Source organism: Pelodiscus sinensis, chromosome 1 (assembly GCF_052426305.1).
Source record: "Pelodiscus sinensis isolate ZL-2025 chromosome 1, ASM5242630v1, whole genome shotgun sequence".
Lineage (NCBI taxonomy): Eukaryota > Metazoa > Chordata > Testudines > Trionychidae > Pelodiscus > Pelodiscus sinensis.
This window is the reverse complement of record NC_143052.1, coordinates 336,422,866-336,438,241: the sequence shown is the minus strand read 5'-3', so window position 1 is coordinate 336,438,241 and position 15,376 is coordinate 336,422,866. Positions and strand designations below refer to the sequence as shown.

Sequence of the window (15,376 nt, the reverse complement as noted above, 5' to 3'; positions counted from 1 at the left end):
ACTTCTGGCATATGAGCTGGATGCAGTTGACGAGAGGTAGCTGCTGGCAGGTCACTAGATAATTTCTTTACCTGAGCATCCACAGGCATGGCCACTTGTAGCTCTCAGTAGCTGCAGTTCACCATTTCTTGCCAATTGGCACTTTAAGATGCAGTGTCCTAGCCTGCGCCACTCCCCACACCTCCTGCTAGCCAGGAACAGTGAACAGCATTCACTGGGAACTAGAAGCAGCTGTACCCATGGACGCTCAGGTAAACAAAGCATCTGGTAGCCTGCTAGCAGCTAACCCTCATGCAGCCAGTGTATCTGAGGTTCCCCACTCCTGCCTTAGAAGCTCAAAGGAAATGCCAGAAGGTCTCATTTAGTAACAAATATTTTGAGCTGTTCTTTGGAGAGGGACAAACCTAACCTAGTCATGATAAGAACAGGCAGATGCTGAAAAGCCGATTGACTGGCTCATCCAATCGAAGATGCAGGAGAAATCCAGATATTGCAAAACACTGAAAAGAATGAGCTGGTCACAGCTACTCAGCCAGGTTTCATAAAAGGTAAATCTCTCCTGGCAAGCCCCTCTGGACTGTTCAAGGAGATAACAGAGGGTGAGGGGGGGAAAAAAGGGCAATGTTGTAGAGATAATCTAGTTTGATTAGAAAGAGGCATTTGACACTGTATTGCACAGTAGGCTAATAAGGTTAGAAAATACAACAGGGAAAGGGGTTATCCTTGGGTGACTAAGGAATGGCTGGGAAGCAGCAGGTGTATTTCAATAAACACAGGGCCCAGGAGGAAGAGTGACAAGTGAAGTACTACCTGAGTCACTATTGGGGTATGTCTACGTGAAAGGAAAAACCCGTTACACAGGGTTAAAGAGTAAAGGTTAATAGACTAGGCTCTTGGGTGCAGGACTAAAGACAGTGTAAATATTGCACTCAGGCACCAGGACCCTCCCCGATCAACAGTTTTCAGAGCCTGGCTGCTAGCTCAAGCAGGAGTGTCTACCCTGCAATTTCAGTCCAGCAGCAAAAGGCTCATGAGCCTGAGTGAACTGACCCAGGCTGAGACTCAGCACCATGGGTTTTTTCTTTGTGTAGGCATGCTCTAAAAGCTCAGCCCCTGCTCCTAGTGTCAGTAGCAAAATGGCCACTGATCTCTACAGTGATGCAAGCATGACTCAACTGTCAGTGTGTATTTTCACAGCTGGGCATAGCAGGCTCTCCTACCTCAGAACCCACCCCCCAGTGTCTCAGCCCCCTGCCAATCATCACATTTGCAACTCTTCTGGGGTAAACCTATAGTCCAACAAATGATCAGTCCATTGACCTCCCACAGAGGCTTCAGCCTAAGCCCAGACTGACTAGTTCTTAGCCCAGTTTCAGGGGGCTTTCAATAATCCTTCCCCTTGTTTAAGGTTCCTTCAGAGTTCTGTGCCTCCTTTTTCAATGGGCTGGTAATGGAACCCAGGCCTCTCTCCACTGAATTCTGGACCAGGAACATGTTGATAGATATCAAAGCCTGACTACACAGGTTCTCTTGGCCAAGTCCCTCACCCACTTCCTACCTTACCCAGCCTGGGTCCTGTGCCTTGTCTGAGACTCTCAGTATCAGCTCCTCCCTCTTTCACAGGCTCAGTGCAGAGCTTCTTGGCAATTTCTACCATCCAGCTGCAGGGGAGTTTTTTCCACTCACCAGCACAGAGAATCCCAGGTGAACTCTCATCCTCCTGTTTTCCTTCCCAACTACCTTGGGTTCCTCTTTGCAGGCCTAACTCTCTTCAGAGTGGTGCTGTCTGCCAGAAGCCCAGCCCAACTCCCTGACTCCAACCACACTTTACTCACTGAGTGATAGCCAAAGATCCAGCTCCACTCCCCCTCAGCTGAGCTGGCTTCAGGCCTTTTTTTATTCTCCCCTCCAGTCTTGATAGTTCTGCAGGTGCAGAAGGGCAAGTCTCATTGAGCCCAGGCTTCCATTAGCCCCTTGATTGAGCCTACAAGTTCTTGTTAACCCATTCTGAGCCGGTGTGGGGCTGGCACAGCCCACCATAGGGGTAAGAGCAAGCCTTCTGAGGGAAATGCAGCTTAATGTGGCATTGAATTCTATACGTTCCTGACCGGTTGGACCAGCAAACAACATTGAAGAAATTATTTCCAGAAACTTATCAAAGACAGACAAATATATCAACTTGACTTGCTCAATTTCATACATAGGGTTGGGAATTAGGTGCACAGGTGCTGCAGCACCCCCACATTTTACACGGGGCTCTACTGCCGCTCCACACACAAGCTCCCAGCTGCTGCTCAGGCACCTGGCTACTGGTCCCATCTTTGGCCCTCTTGCCCCTGTGCACCTGGAGACACAGTCCTGTTCCTGACCCCGGCTTTGGGAAGGAGGGGTAGACAGGGGTACAGTGGCTGGCTTTCAGCTCCGCCTCTCCCCCCACTATTAAAATGTTACAGCACCACTGGGTCCCTCGGTTTGAAGGAGCTCATATGTTTTCAGAGAAAAGAATATATGCTAAGAATTCATGCACAGACTATGAGAATGGGAATGGATAATAGATAATACCATGAAACTGTCAATACAGTTTATGGTTACATTATGTATAAGAGGAATCAAGCTCAGAGGAAATTGTTCTAAGTGCTTTGGAGACTACTTCTAGACACCTGTGCCTACATTAGAGTATCTTACTAAGAATATCACTGTGGAAATAAAAAAAGACCCACAGGAGAATTATGGGGTTTTAGGTTTTTTTAAGGGGAGTAGTTAAGTTACTGTATGAAAAAGGAGTGCACTTGGTAGGCTTCAGAGGGGGTATGAAGGAAGCTGTCAGGCTATTAAAGAGGAATATGGTGGTCAGCTAAATGACTTCTTCTGTCATCATAAGATCTCAGACACAGATTAAACAGTAAACAAACATCCAGATAGAGAAGAGTGTAGTCAAATCTTGTTCCCCTGGAAGAGGGTATAGCAACACTCTAAAGACGTTAGTAGAAGAAGTAACTACTACGTACCAGGAAGGCTTGTAAATGCAACCTCTAATGAGGTAGCTGAGTTAGAATAGATGTTGATTGCCAGGCCTTGTTAAAGTCTGTCCCCTATATTCACCAACAATTACATCATCATGGTGCCCAGTACAATGGAGTCCTGTTGGTTGAGGTTTCTAGGTACTACTAGGCTACGTCTGCACTGGCATGACTTTCCGAAAATGCTTTTAACGGAAAAGTTTTCCGTTAAAAGCGTTTTCGGAAAAGCGCGCCTAGATTGGCAGGATGCTTTTCCGCAAAAGCACTTTTTGCGGAAAAGCGTCCGTGGCCAATCTAGACGCGGTTTTCTGCAAAAAAGCCCCGATCGCCTTTTTCATGATCGGGGCTTTTTTGTGGAAAACAGTACTGTGCTGTCTACACTGTCCCTTTTGTGCAAAAGTCTTTCGGAAAAAGACTTTTGCCCGAACGGGAGCAGCATAGTTTTTCCAGAAAAGCACTGATGATTTTACATGAGATCATCAGTGCTTTTCTGGAAATTCAAGCAGCCAGTGTAGACAGCTGGCAAGTTTTTCCATAAAAGCAGATGATTTTGCGGAAAAACTTGCCAGTCTAGACACAGCCCTATAGTAATAGAATTAGTCATAAAATGGTATCATGAGCAGCAGTCCTTCAGCTCTGCAGTGAACTGTGCAGGCTGTGACTCTGATCCAACTGCCCTTGTCTGGAGTTGAATCAGCCCAATACTCCCTTTGTCTCAGACAGTAAATTCTCTTGTCCAAGGAGCATGTTCCTTTACACTGTACCATTTAGGCACTTTTGCCATAGGCACATAGTGTCCATATCTTGCAATTTCTTTCTGCACAATGTTTCTAAATATGACCGTTTCTCAGTGCCCAGGCTACTAAAATTCTTGCCCAAGCCCTGCTCATTTCACACTTTGATTATTTGTAATTGCTCCCTCCATTGACCTTTATAGTGAGGCTATAACCATGAAGAGCCATGCCTTAAGCAGTAACTAGAAAACTCCCTAATTAGGAAGTAACTTTCTTTATTAAACTTCCCCAGTAGCAGGTCCTGCCTGCTAACTATAGAGCAGGGGTCTCCAAACTACGGCCCGGGGGCCGGATGCGGCCCGCGAGGCTCTCTCATCCGGCCCGTGGAGACCTTTTTGGATTCAAAGGCAGAAGAAGTGAGATTGTTTCAAAACCCATTTGAAGCAGATGTGGCCAGTTGCCCAGATGAACTGCAGCTGGAAGTCATTGAGTTGCAAGCAAATGACCTCCTTAGGGACAAGTTCAAAATAGGACTGGTGGGTTTTTACCAGTTTTTGCCCAAGGAAGACTTTCCTAATGTCAAAACTTTTGCATCAAGGTACCTTTCAATCTTTGGAACAACATACCTGTGTGAACAAACATTTTCAAGAATGAAATACGTGAAGAACAATTTGAGAACAAACTTGTCCGATGATAATCTCAGGTCACTGTTGATGTTAGGGACAACAAATCTAAAGCCAGAAATGTCTGCTATTTTGGCATCCAGGAAACAATTTCACCATTCACACTAATACAGGTGTTTACGTGTAGTGTATCAATGTGTTATTAAATAATAACTGAATAAAATAATATTAAATAAATAATTAAAAACAACATCCATGTTTTGATTGTTTTTTATTTGGACCTCAAGTGTGTAGTCGGCCCCCGAACTGCTGTTTGATAGTTAATGCGGCCCTCGGGCTGAAAAGTTTGGAGACCCCTGCTATAGAGGATCAGGAGCTGTATAACCACTCCACAGCACTGATGCTTGACCGAGGCCTTGAATCCTGGTTAAATCCATTCAACATGCTAAGATCATCTCGGCCCACTGCTCTGACTATTCAGTCCTCTCTAAGCCTCTCCATTGACTTCCCCTCTTCCATTGTGCCAGCTGCAAACTTCTTGTCCTCACAAAGCCATCCAAAACTTAGACCAGTTTCCCGTAAGCACAGTTCTTCGGTGGCCATCCAGAAGATATTCTAATACCATTCAGCTGATTAGCAGAGCACCCACTGCCAACAACATGTGTTTCTACTGGCAGTTCACACTTGTGCATGCCTTGGTGCACATAAAATTTATTCTGCACAGGGATGAAAAATATTAATTTCAACCCACTACCTATTCGACTAGTAATTTTTCAAATGGTCAGCTTCCACCTTTGCCAATGGTGTCTTTCTCAGATAGTCACCTCTCCAACAAGCACTTCTGCCCTTTTTCCCATGCTGTCACTTACAAGTAGGAAAAGTTCCCTGCAGAGCCACCACCTTGTCTTCCTTCAGGTTCCCTCTCAAAACTCATAAATTACACTCTGATAACTGCTGGGCAGGGAGAGAGCTGGGATCACTACTACTGAGTGGCTGTAAATGTGTATACCCTGTTATATTTATGACTCCATCTTTCTTGCCCTATCTGGGTATTTGTGTTACAATCTAAAAGGCAAGGTGTAACAGGTAGATGAAAGTGCTTTCAGGCAGGGACTGTCATTTATTATGTTTGTACAGCACCTAGCACAATGGGACCCAACTTGACTGTGGTCTATAGGTAATACTGCAGTAGTCATTAAATAAGAGTTAGCGTTATTATACCATGTCTGTCACCAGTGAGAGTAAATACAATAGTAGATGCTTAGAAAAATTGTACAGGAAAATCATTCAAGAAAACTGATGCGCAATAGACCAGATGTATTTGGGGATTGTTTTTGTCTATCTCTGAAGCATGAGATTGGCCACAGCTGTAGACAGGACACTGGCTTAGGCACTACAGAGAATCTGCTGTCTTAAATGCCTGCCTGGTGTCTCTTGCTCATATGTTCAAGGTTGAAAAGGAATGTTCCCCCAGGTCAGATTGGCAGGGACTTTGGGCATTTTCCACCTTCTTCTGCAAAATAAGATAGATAGCATAGATCTCCTGCTAGCATTATCAGGGCATATCTCATCTAATCAGTTCCCTGCCATTGCAGGGGCCCCAGGCATTGGTGACCCCTCACTCTCTCCTGTTCTCCAGCTGTGACACAGTCCTGAAATGCTTTAGCTTAACTAAAGTCATTGGGAAATGTAATGACCTGTGATATACCGGGGCTCAGATTAGATAGTCTAATGATCCCTTCTGGCCTTAACTTATATGAAACCATGGAACTTTCCTCTCACTTTTCTCTCTCTCTTTCTCTTCCTGAGGTTTTTTTTCTATAAGACGTGGAATTTCAAGGAGTTCCTTTGATCTTTGTATATTTGATTGTGTTTTTGCTGTTTCGTTATTTGCACATGTTCTTGTGTCTTGGGCTTTGTAGGTAGATTTGATAGATACAGCTGTATCAGTTTCCAACAAATATAATGAATAAAGCTAATCATTAGTGTTGCAAAGAGCCTCCAAAATGGGAAAATCCATGACAGGATTAAAATGATGTTGGATAAATATTTTATCCCTCACAGTTAATAGTGGGTCAAAAGCTATGAAGTCTGGTTCCACAATTCAGGAGTGCTTGTATTTGCAGAGTATTCTGAGATGCAAAGTAGACGGTAGGTCTGAATTCAAATGGCATCTAAATTCCAGGAGGTTCCCTGTGTGTCCACTACAAGAATTGCATATATGGACAGAGTGGAAGCTCCCTGTTTTCTATCGCTACTCTGTGTACACAATCAGCAGCTGTTTCCCACACACTTTGGCTCTTTCAGTGAGCATTAAACCTAACCTGCAAGGCTCATCAAAGTCAAATCTACACAAGAAGCACTTTGCTCGTGTAAGTATAGGGACATGTCTTATACTCAGAGGCTACATCTACATTGCGCATTCTTGCGCAAGAAGATATGCAAATGAGGCATGGCAATGAATAAAAGGAGGAGGATTCTGAGTTGGAGCAGGCCATAGACAGGCCATAGATAGCAGTATAAAGAGGAGACATTAGAGGAGCCTTTGGGGCTACTACAAAAATTACTCTAGAAGAGGGTCACAGAGGCACAATGGTGGCTTAGTGCCATATTGCCCTCTCCTTGGCTGGGCCATGCCTACCCATAGCCACAGCAGAGAATCTTGACCTTGTGTCTTTTCAGCAAAAGTAGGGTGACCCTAAGACAGTCTGAGCATGAAAAGCAGTCGCTTGCAGCTTTCATACTGTAAGAAAACCTCAGTCAAGCCAAAGCCCTCATTTTTGTACTTTCCCTGGAACCTTCTCTTTACCAGTTTATGGCAGCTCTAGGCATTGTTCATGCCATATTAACTGCAGTAAAAAAAAATTAAAATCATTACACAGTGTGATCCCAAAGTAAGCTGGCTTTGGGGATGTGATATCCAGGTGACGTTTATAACCACAAACAGCTCTGACCACTGTTCAAATGCCAGTTCTCAGAATGTACCCACTTCTCTGCAGTTGTGCATATGACAGTAGCTCCTCAAACATAACAAGAGATTTGTGACCAAGACGGTGTTTTCAATAGTATTACAAGCAATGCTAGTAACACCACGGGGCTTGGTTTTTTGGTTTCTTTTGGTTTAGGAGGCGGGAGGATTGGAGAAGTGAGATGTTTCTTGATGAGTAAGAAAATCCCCTCCCCTCCCCCTCTTAAAGGTAAAAGTCTGAGTGTTTTACCGATCTTCAGAACTGCAGGCAAATATAACAATGTGGGGCTACATCTAGTCTGCAGGATTCTTTCGGAAGCTTTTCCAGAAGAGATCTTCTGAAAAAACTTCTTCTGAAAGAGAGCATCCACACTACAAAAGTGCATCAAAAAGCAATCTGCTTTTTCAAAAGCACTTCCACATTGAATGGGTGCTATCTCACATTTCAGCTGGGATTATTATGGACAGAGTGGTCACCAGGTGTGTCTAGACTACAGAGTTTTTTCGAAAAAAACTTCCCCTGCGTCTAGACTGCTGCCATGTTCTTTCGAAAGTAAATTGAAAGAACGCAGCAGTTTTTTCGACCACGGAAAACCTTGTTTTATAAGGAATAACACCTTTTTTCAAAAGTGCTCTTTTGAAAAAAGGCACTATTGAATGCAAACTGTGCTTTTTTAAGAGAGAGCATCCAGACTGCTTGGGTGCTCTCTTTCGAAAAAGTGGCTTGCTTTTTCAAAAGTACTGGTTGTAGTCTAGATGCTCTTTTTCAAAAAAGCCTCTTTCGAAAGAGGATTGCAGTCTAGATGTAGCCCAGAGCACCCGTGCTTTTTTCTCTTTCCTCTTCTTTCGAAAGAACTCCCTCTTCTCCATCCACACATGCCTTTTTCTAAAAGAGCTCTTCTAGAAAAAGGCTTCTTCCTCATAGAAAGAGGTTTACCAATGTTGGAAACCCCCCTCTGTACTTTCAATTTTTTTTCGAAAGAAAGCGATTGCAGTGTGTGGATGTAAGTGAAGTTTTTTTGGAAAAATGGCTATTTTTCCGAAAAAACTCTGTAGCGTAGACATAGCCTGGGAGAAAAAAAATGAAGCATCCATATGAGAATTGTTCTCAAAGTAAGGAAAGTCCAAAATGTTATAAGTGGAAGGAGTTTTATTGGAGTTTTCTTAATCAATCCTGTGCTCTCCTTTCCCCCTTAGTCCTACTGTAACTAACCATTTTTTAGAACCAAATCCCGCTGAAATCAATGACCACTGATTTGGATGGGGCTTCATGAGGGATGGGGGATGTGCCAATATCCCTCTGGGCAAAGCAAGTGCCAGTCCCAGTCCTGGGGTTCATTGAACTGTTTCCCATTTATCAACATCCTGGAAGTGTGAAGAGCCATGAGAATGATAAGGATCTGATCACATTTTGGGGTGATAGACTTACAGCTATATCCAGTTGGCTTAACGAAGAGAAAGTTATGGGGTCATTTGATCCCAGTCCATAAATAACAAAGTGGGGAACAAAAAAGTGGTAAATGGGCTCTTCAGTCTAGCAGAAAAAGGTACAGCAAGATCCAGTAGTTGGAAACTGAAGCAAATTCAGACTTGAAATAAGGCTTAACAGAGTGGGTAATTGACTGTGGGAACAAACTGCTAAGGGTTGTGATGGTAATTAAGATTGGATGTTTTTCTACAATCTATGCTGTTGTTCAAACAGGATTTATTCTGAGAAATTCTATGGCCTGTGAGGTGCTGGAGTCAGACTAAATGATGACAGTAGTCTCTTCTGTCCTTGGAATCTGTCAACATCGCAGCCTTGAGACCGTACAGGCCTGTTATACATCACAGGTAGAGAACACGCCTCTTCACCATTTTCTTAGAGCATTTGTAAGAGAATTAAGTGAAATAAATGAATGTCTTTTGATTTATTTGGTTTGACATGATTTATTTCTCTTGGTTAAGATATTTCAGTGATATTATTTGTTTCTAAACTCTGAAAAATTTTGGTCTCTGATGGGATGACGTGTAAGGCTAGTATATGGGCTGTCAAGATGTTTCACACAGGTAGTAATTGGGTACCAGGATTCAAGTGATTGGAAGTTGTTTTTGTACAGCAATTTGCACTGTTCACTTCATTATTTAATGCCACCTGAATTGTCAACTCCTGTAGGCGCTGATAAATTAAAACAACTTAAAAATCCCTTTGCAATTCTGCACATATGCTGCCCTTCTTCCACCTGCTTCCCCTAAAAACATGCTGAGAATCTATCATTGAAAAACTGCAATGGAAAAAGAAATCAACTAGCTCAGACTTGGCTGGTTCCTTCCCAAGACAAGGATGAAGTTTTGTGACTTTTCATTGCACAGGATGACAGATATTTTTCATTCACATATACAGAAGATGGGCATCATAGCTGTCTGTCTCCCATTTTATTGCTTTAAAAATCACATATACAAGAGCATTGTGGAGTTGCCCACTGGCAGAAAGTTCTAAAGGCAAGGTCACACAGTGCAACGCAATGTGCCACATCTGCCCCTTGCAGTTTGCTTATGTTAACAGGCGAGCCGACAAACTCACTGGGCAAGGTAGGGGGGAGCCAGCTCCATGTCCCTGGAAGGGGTGGAGCCTCAGTGGAAGGGGCAGGGCTGGGATAGCGGGCCCACAGTGCTGCCCAGACTGCACTGCCTCCCCCCTCAGTGCCATCTGGAGTACGCTACCTGGGACTTTGCAGCCCACCACTCTAGACTCCGGTGGTGATTTAAGGGTCCCAGGGCTTCAGCGGATCAGCAGCAGTCACCAGAAGCCCCATTAGATTGCCAGGTTCCAGAGCAGTTGTCCTCTTTCCCTCCTTCCCCCTCGCCATTGGCGGGCCTGTATGTTAATAAAGACTTATTCATCTTCCCTGAGCTACCCTGATTGTAGCGCATGTACAGACAGCAGCCCACAACTCTTCCCCAGTCTTAGGGAATATAGCAATAGCCAGAGCTATAGATCGGGGGTAATATCTCTGCTTGCAGGGATGTACTGAGATAGGTAGAGCTCTTCTACATGTGTTCAATGATTGAACCAAGCCTCATCTATATGGCAAAGTTTTACCAATCTAACTATGTTCATTAGAAGTGTGTAAAAATTACACCACCTACCAGATATAGATATGCTGGCAAAACCGCCAGTGTACATGCAGTGAAGCCAACAAAAAAGTGCTTCTGTGAGGACATCTGCTTAGAGAGATGAAGTGGGTGAGACAATATCTTTCATTGGACTGACTTCTGACTTGGAGAAGTTAAGACGACGTGGTTGTGACAGGTCAGGATCCCCTTGGGTATGTCTACACTACCCCGCTAGTTCGAACTAGCGGGGTAATGTAGGCATACCGCACTTGCAAATGAAGCCCGGGATTTGAATTTCCAGGGCTTCATTTGCATAAGCGGGGCGCTGCCATTTTTAAATCCCCGCTCATTCGAACCCCGTGCAGCGCGGCTACACGGGGCACGAACTAGGTAGTTCGAACTAGGCTTCCTAGTTTGAACTACCGTTACTCCTCGTGGAATGAGGAGTAACGGTAGTTCGAACTAGGAAGCCTAGTTCGAACTACCTAGTTCGTGCCCCGTGTAGCCGCACTGCACGGGGTTCGAACGAGCGGGGTTTTAAAAATAACGGCGCCCCGCTTATGCAAATGAAGCCCGGGAAATTCAAATCCCGGGCTTCATTTGCAAGTGCGGTATGCCTACATTACCCTCCTAGTTCGAACTAGGAGGGTAGTGTAGACATACCTCTTGAGACTGTTACCTGATGTGCTGAAACTCTACTGAGCCTGCTTTCCCTGACAGCTGGGCTCCCTGTAACCTTGTTCTCTTGAGCCCAGCTCTCCAGCCTGCTTCAGCACAGATACAGGGACAGGGTCATACTTCCAAGGCTGCAAACACTCACTGTAAGCAGCTTAGTGTAAGGCCTTTCCCCAGAACTCCAGTACACAGCCTGTCTGGGAGCTGAACCATAGGTAAATCCGGCTTATGCTGGATAGAGATCTGCACAGTATAAACTCATGAAATTCACCATCTTTCTCAATGTAAAGAGAGCTGCACAGACTCCTTGTTCCTCCCTCCTCCCTTTTTCCAGTGATGTCATATTCATAAGCGCATCTCCATGGAGAATATGGAACGCCCCATCACAATGGTCCCCTCAAAGTCACTGTGCTTTTTCAACTTCTCATGCTCTAGCACTACAGTTCTTGCAGATACCACAGTATTGAAATGGTAAATGAGTGGCTCTTAGGAAGGGGCAGATGGAAATGAAAATATTCAAATCACCCAGAAGTCCAGATGGGGGTTTTAATGTGCCACTTTTCAGGAAACCAGCACATTATGACTTCACTTGTAACACAAAGACAGCATTGTGCCAATGCATGAGCCCCAGAAAATGAAACGTATTAGAAGCAGACTAGTCTAGCATCAATGCACAAGCTAAATGAAGTCCCATAAGTAAATAAATCATGTACATGCTAGCAAGGAAATGGGTTCTGACTTGGCAAACTCACCCGTGCAAGAGGGGGAATACCCTCATGGTTAGTATTTGCAGAACCTTAGGCCTTTGATTTTCAAAAGCACTCGGCACTGGCCTCATTCCCATCATAGTTAATGGGAGCTGGACTATTAACTTCAATGACTAACACTTCTGCACAAGAGATGTGAATGGATAACCGGGAGGTGAATGGGTAACCTTTCTGGGTGATGCTTACTGGGTAACAGTTAACCCATTACCTGGAAACAGCCCCCACCCATGGCCTGTCACGGGTAGATAGCTGCTCCTGCCCTGCTGGGCCCCAGCAGGTGACTCACTCCACATGGCTAGGATCCCGCTTAGTAGGTTAACCAGTTAAACATTCGGTTAACCTAATGTTTAGTCATTTGGCTGTAACTGATTACATCCCTACTCTGCACTTCTGAAAATCCCACCGCTACTACTTATATTTAATCTTCTATCGGAGCAAAACAATTGCTTTTCTCAAGCCCAATATTTCAGGCCTAATGTACAGCCCTTGTTCTAAATGGCACTCTAGGATAATTGATGATGAGTGAAATACCTTATGCACAGATGCCCTCTTCCATGCCTTCTGCAGAGTTACGTGGTTCGCTTTATTTTCTTCTCTAGCTGATGGCAAAAAAGCCAAACACTCAGTTCTAGCTCCGCCTCCACCACAACTCATTACAAAAAATGGAATATTTAGTCAAGCTCCGCTAATTGCCAGCACAGTAGTTCACCAGCATGCCACAGCTTGTCCATCACGTGGTGGATCCAACTTGCTTATTTTGCTCACAGCAATAGTGTATGTTGACCAGATTTATAGTCCCCCACACTTAGGACTGTATATCAAACTGCAGAAGTGGGACTTGAAAGAATTCACTTTAGAAGGGCCCTTTAAAGATCTTGATTTTTTTTTCCTGCTAGCAGCCTGCCTTTATTTTATACCAACTCTTAAGAAACTTGAAACGGTTCCCTATTTCTTCTACATGTTTAATATATTCTTCTCCCCACCAAAAGCCTCTGTGTCAGAAGCAGAGAGAAATGGTTGTTTTTTTATAAACTAGCCAGCAATCAGCCTGAGGTAAGAGGATAGCTTGGTGCCAGCAACCAACAAGATAGTCTAACATTGCAGCAACCAGTGCATAGAGGAGCTGAACTCCAGGAGGCTTTTCATTTTAATCTTCATAGTTCTCCATCCCTGGATGAGATGGAGCAAAACACCATTCAAAAAGAAAAGGAAAAAATTGCAGTGTGGAACAAGAAGTTTCCCTTAAGTGCCAGGCCTGAGGGGGAATCTGAACATGAAGTTAAGGTTTATCTAGCTGTAATTAAGAGAATTGGCCTAACGAATTAATATAGTTGAGGGAGATGTTTTCTCTTAATTCCACTTGCAACATGGTTGATTACATTTTCCCTGTGGTATAAGTGGATAGTACTCAGGAGGACTAGCGCAGCTCAAGGACTACTTACAGAACTGTGGGCTTCATTCTCCTCAGCTCTTAAATGGGCTGACTCCACTGACTTGGATGGCGTTTACGTCTCATTAATACCAGTGCAAGTAAGAGGAGAAGCAAGCGTTGTACATTTCTGCTAGCAGGTTTAGGGTTATACTAACATACCGGCAGTGGTGGGATTTTATTAAGCTGTTCAGTGAAAGCAGGCCCCTATTCATTGTAGATACATTTTGCTTCTTCACTGGAAAGAATCTTAAAAAATAAGGGCAGGAGAGTAGGGCTAGATAAAAAAATTAACAAAACATTTTTCTGTTGAAAAAGGTCATTTTGTCCAAATTAAAATATTTACCATTTCCTGAGAATTTCCCAGGGTCAGGCAAGTGTTCCCAGGTGGGACATGGCAGACTCAGCTCAAGTCCTGTGCTAAATCAGGCAGACTTGTACTGAGTCTGCTATAAACCAAGCAAGTGCTCTGAGCATCAGGCTATAGAGTCTCTCTGGGTATGTCTACACTACCACCCTAGTTTGAACCACCTCGAACTACCTAGTTCGAGCCGCGTGTAGCCGCGGGCATGGAGTCCGAACTAGCAGACATTTAAAAATGGCGGTGCCCAGCAAGATGCAAATGAAGCCTGGGAAATTCAAATCCCGGGCTTCATTTGCAACTCCGGTTGCCTACATTAACCACCCTAGTTCGAACTAGGGTGGTAGTGTAGACATACCCTCTCTTTCTCTCTTTCTCTCCCTCTCCCTCCCAGTGACAAAAAGAGAATAGCCCCAAAGGGAGAGAGTCACTCAGTAGCCTAGTGTTTGGGACACTTGTCTGGGATGGGGAAGGCCTGAATCAGTTGAGCAAGGATATGAAGCAGTGTCACCCTCATCCCTGCTCAGTACCTAAAACACAGGCCTGCCGATGGATTGTCAATGGGCTGGGAGTAAAGAGGACAGATGCTCTAAGGCCTGGCAATTCAAAGCGGCAGTGGGCAGAGCCCTGTGCCTTTTAAATCACTGCCAAAGCACCAAGCCCCGCACTCAGGGCTGGGGGACAGCCATACTCCGGGCAGTGTGGCGATCTGGCTGCCCACAGCAACCCCTCTTCAACCCAAGGTGCCTCCCCTTCTGGCACTACACACTTTGCCAGGGACCTGTGCAGGCTTTTGGTTCCCCTACGTAGCAATCTAGCTATTGCTACACTGGGTGGTCTCTCTGTCCCTGAAAAAAAAAAAGTTGCAAGGTCTCATTTTTGTTCTGCATAGGAGCAAAAGTAATTTTTTGAAATTTATTATTAGTCCATCCTCCAAAAATTTCCCTCCTGGAACCTGTCCTCTGCTCAAGAGTCAATTCACAGGTTTAACTACACACATAAGCAGCCCTACTTAGCTCAATTTATTTGCTGATTTCAGTGGATCTACTCACATGCATAACATTAACATTTAAAACCTTTGCTTGGATCTCAGCCCCCCTTACAGAATTGAATTCCTAATCTCTTGCCTCAATTCCCTATCTGTCCACTGCGATAAAACAGTACTTCTCGCCTCACTTTTTGTCAGTCTCTCCTACTTAGACACTAAGGGTGTGTCTAGACTACATGCCTCCTTCGACGGAGGCATGTAGATTAGCCAGATCGGAAGAGGGAAATGAAGCCGCGATTAAAATAATCGCGGCTTCATTTAAATTTAAATGGCTGCCCCGATCTGCCGATCAGCTGTTTGTCGGCAGATCGGGAGAGTCTGGACGCGATGCCCCGACAAAGAAGCCTTTCTTCATCGACACAGGTAAACCTGGTTTCACGAGGCTTACCTGTGTCGATGAAGAAAGGCTTCTTTGTCGGGGCATCGCGTCCAGACTCTCCCGATCTGCCGACAAACAGCTGATCGGCAGATCGGGGCAGCCATTTAAATTTAAATGAAGCCGCGATTATTTTAATCGCGGCTTCATTTCCCTCTTCCGATCTGGCTAATCTACATGCCTCCGTCGAAGGAGGCATGTAGTCTAGACACACCCTAAGCTCCTTGAGGCAGGGAGTGTCTCTTACAATGTGTTGGTATTGTATCTAGCTCAGTAATA

The 15,376-nt window shown here is 44.6% G+C and overlaps 1 long non-coding RNA gene across 1 annotated transcript in view; it reads right to left on the bottom strand.

Moving 5' to 3' along the window:
* The window catches only part of LOC142827158 (uncharacterized), an 88,129-nt gene extending 86,284 nt beyond the window's left edge, over positions 1-1,845 (bottom strand). Inside the window, exon 1 of the long non-coding RNA XR_012901627.2 lies at positions 1,687-1,845. This is a non-coding gene — a long non-coding RNA (uncharacterized LOC142827158). The remainder of the gene's footprint in view (positions 1-1,686) is intronic.
* Positions 1,846-15,376: the final 13,531 nt, after the last annotated feature.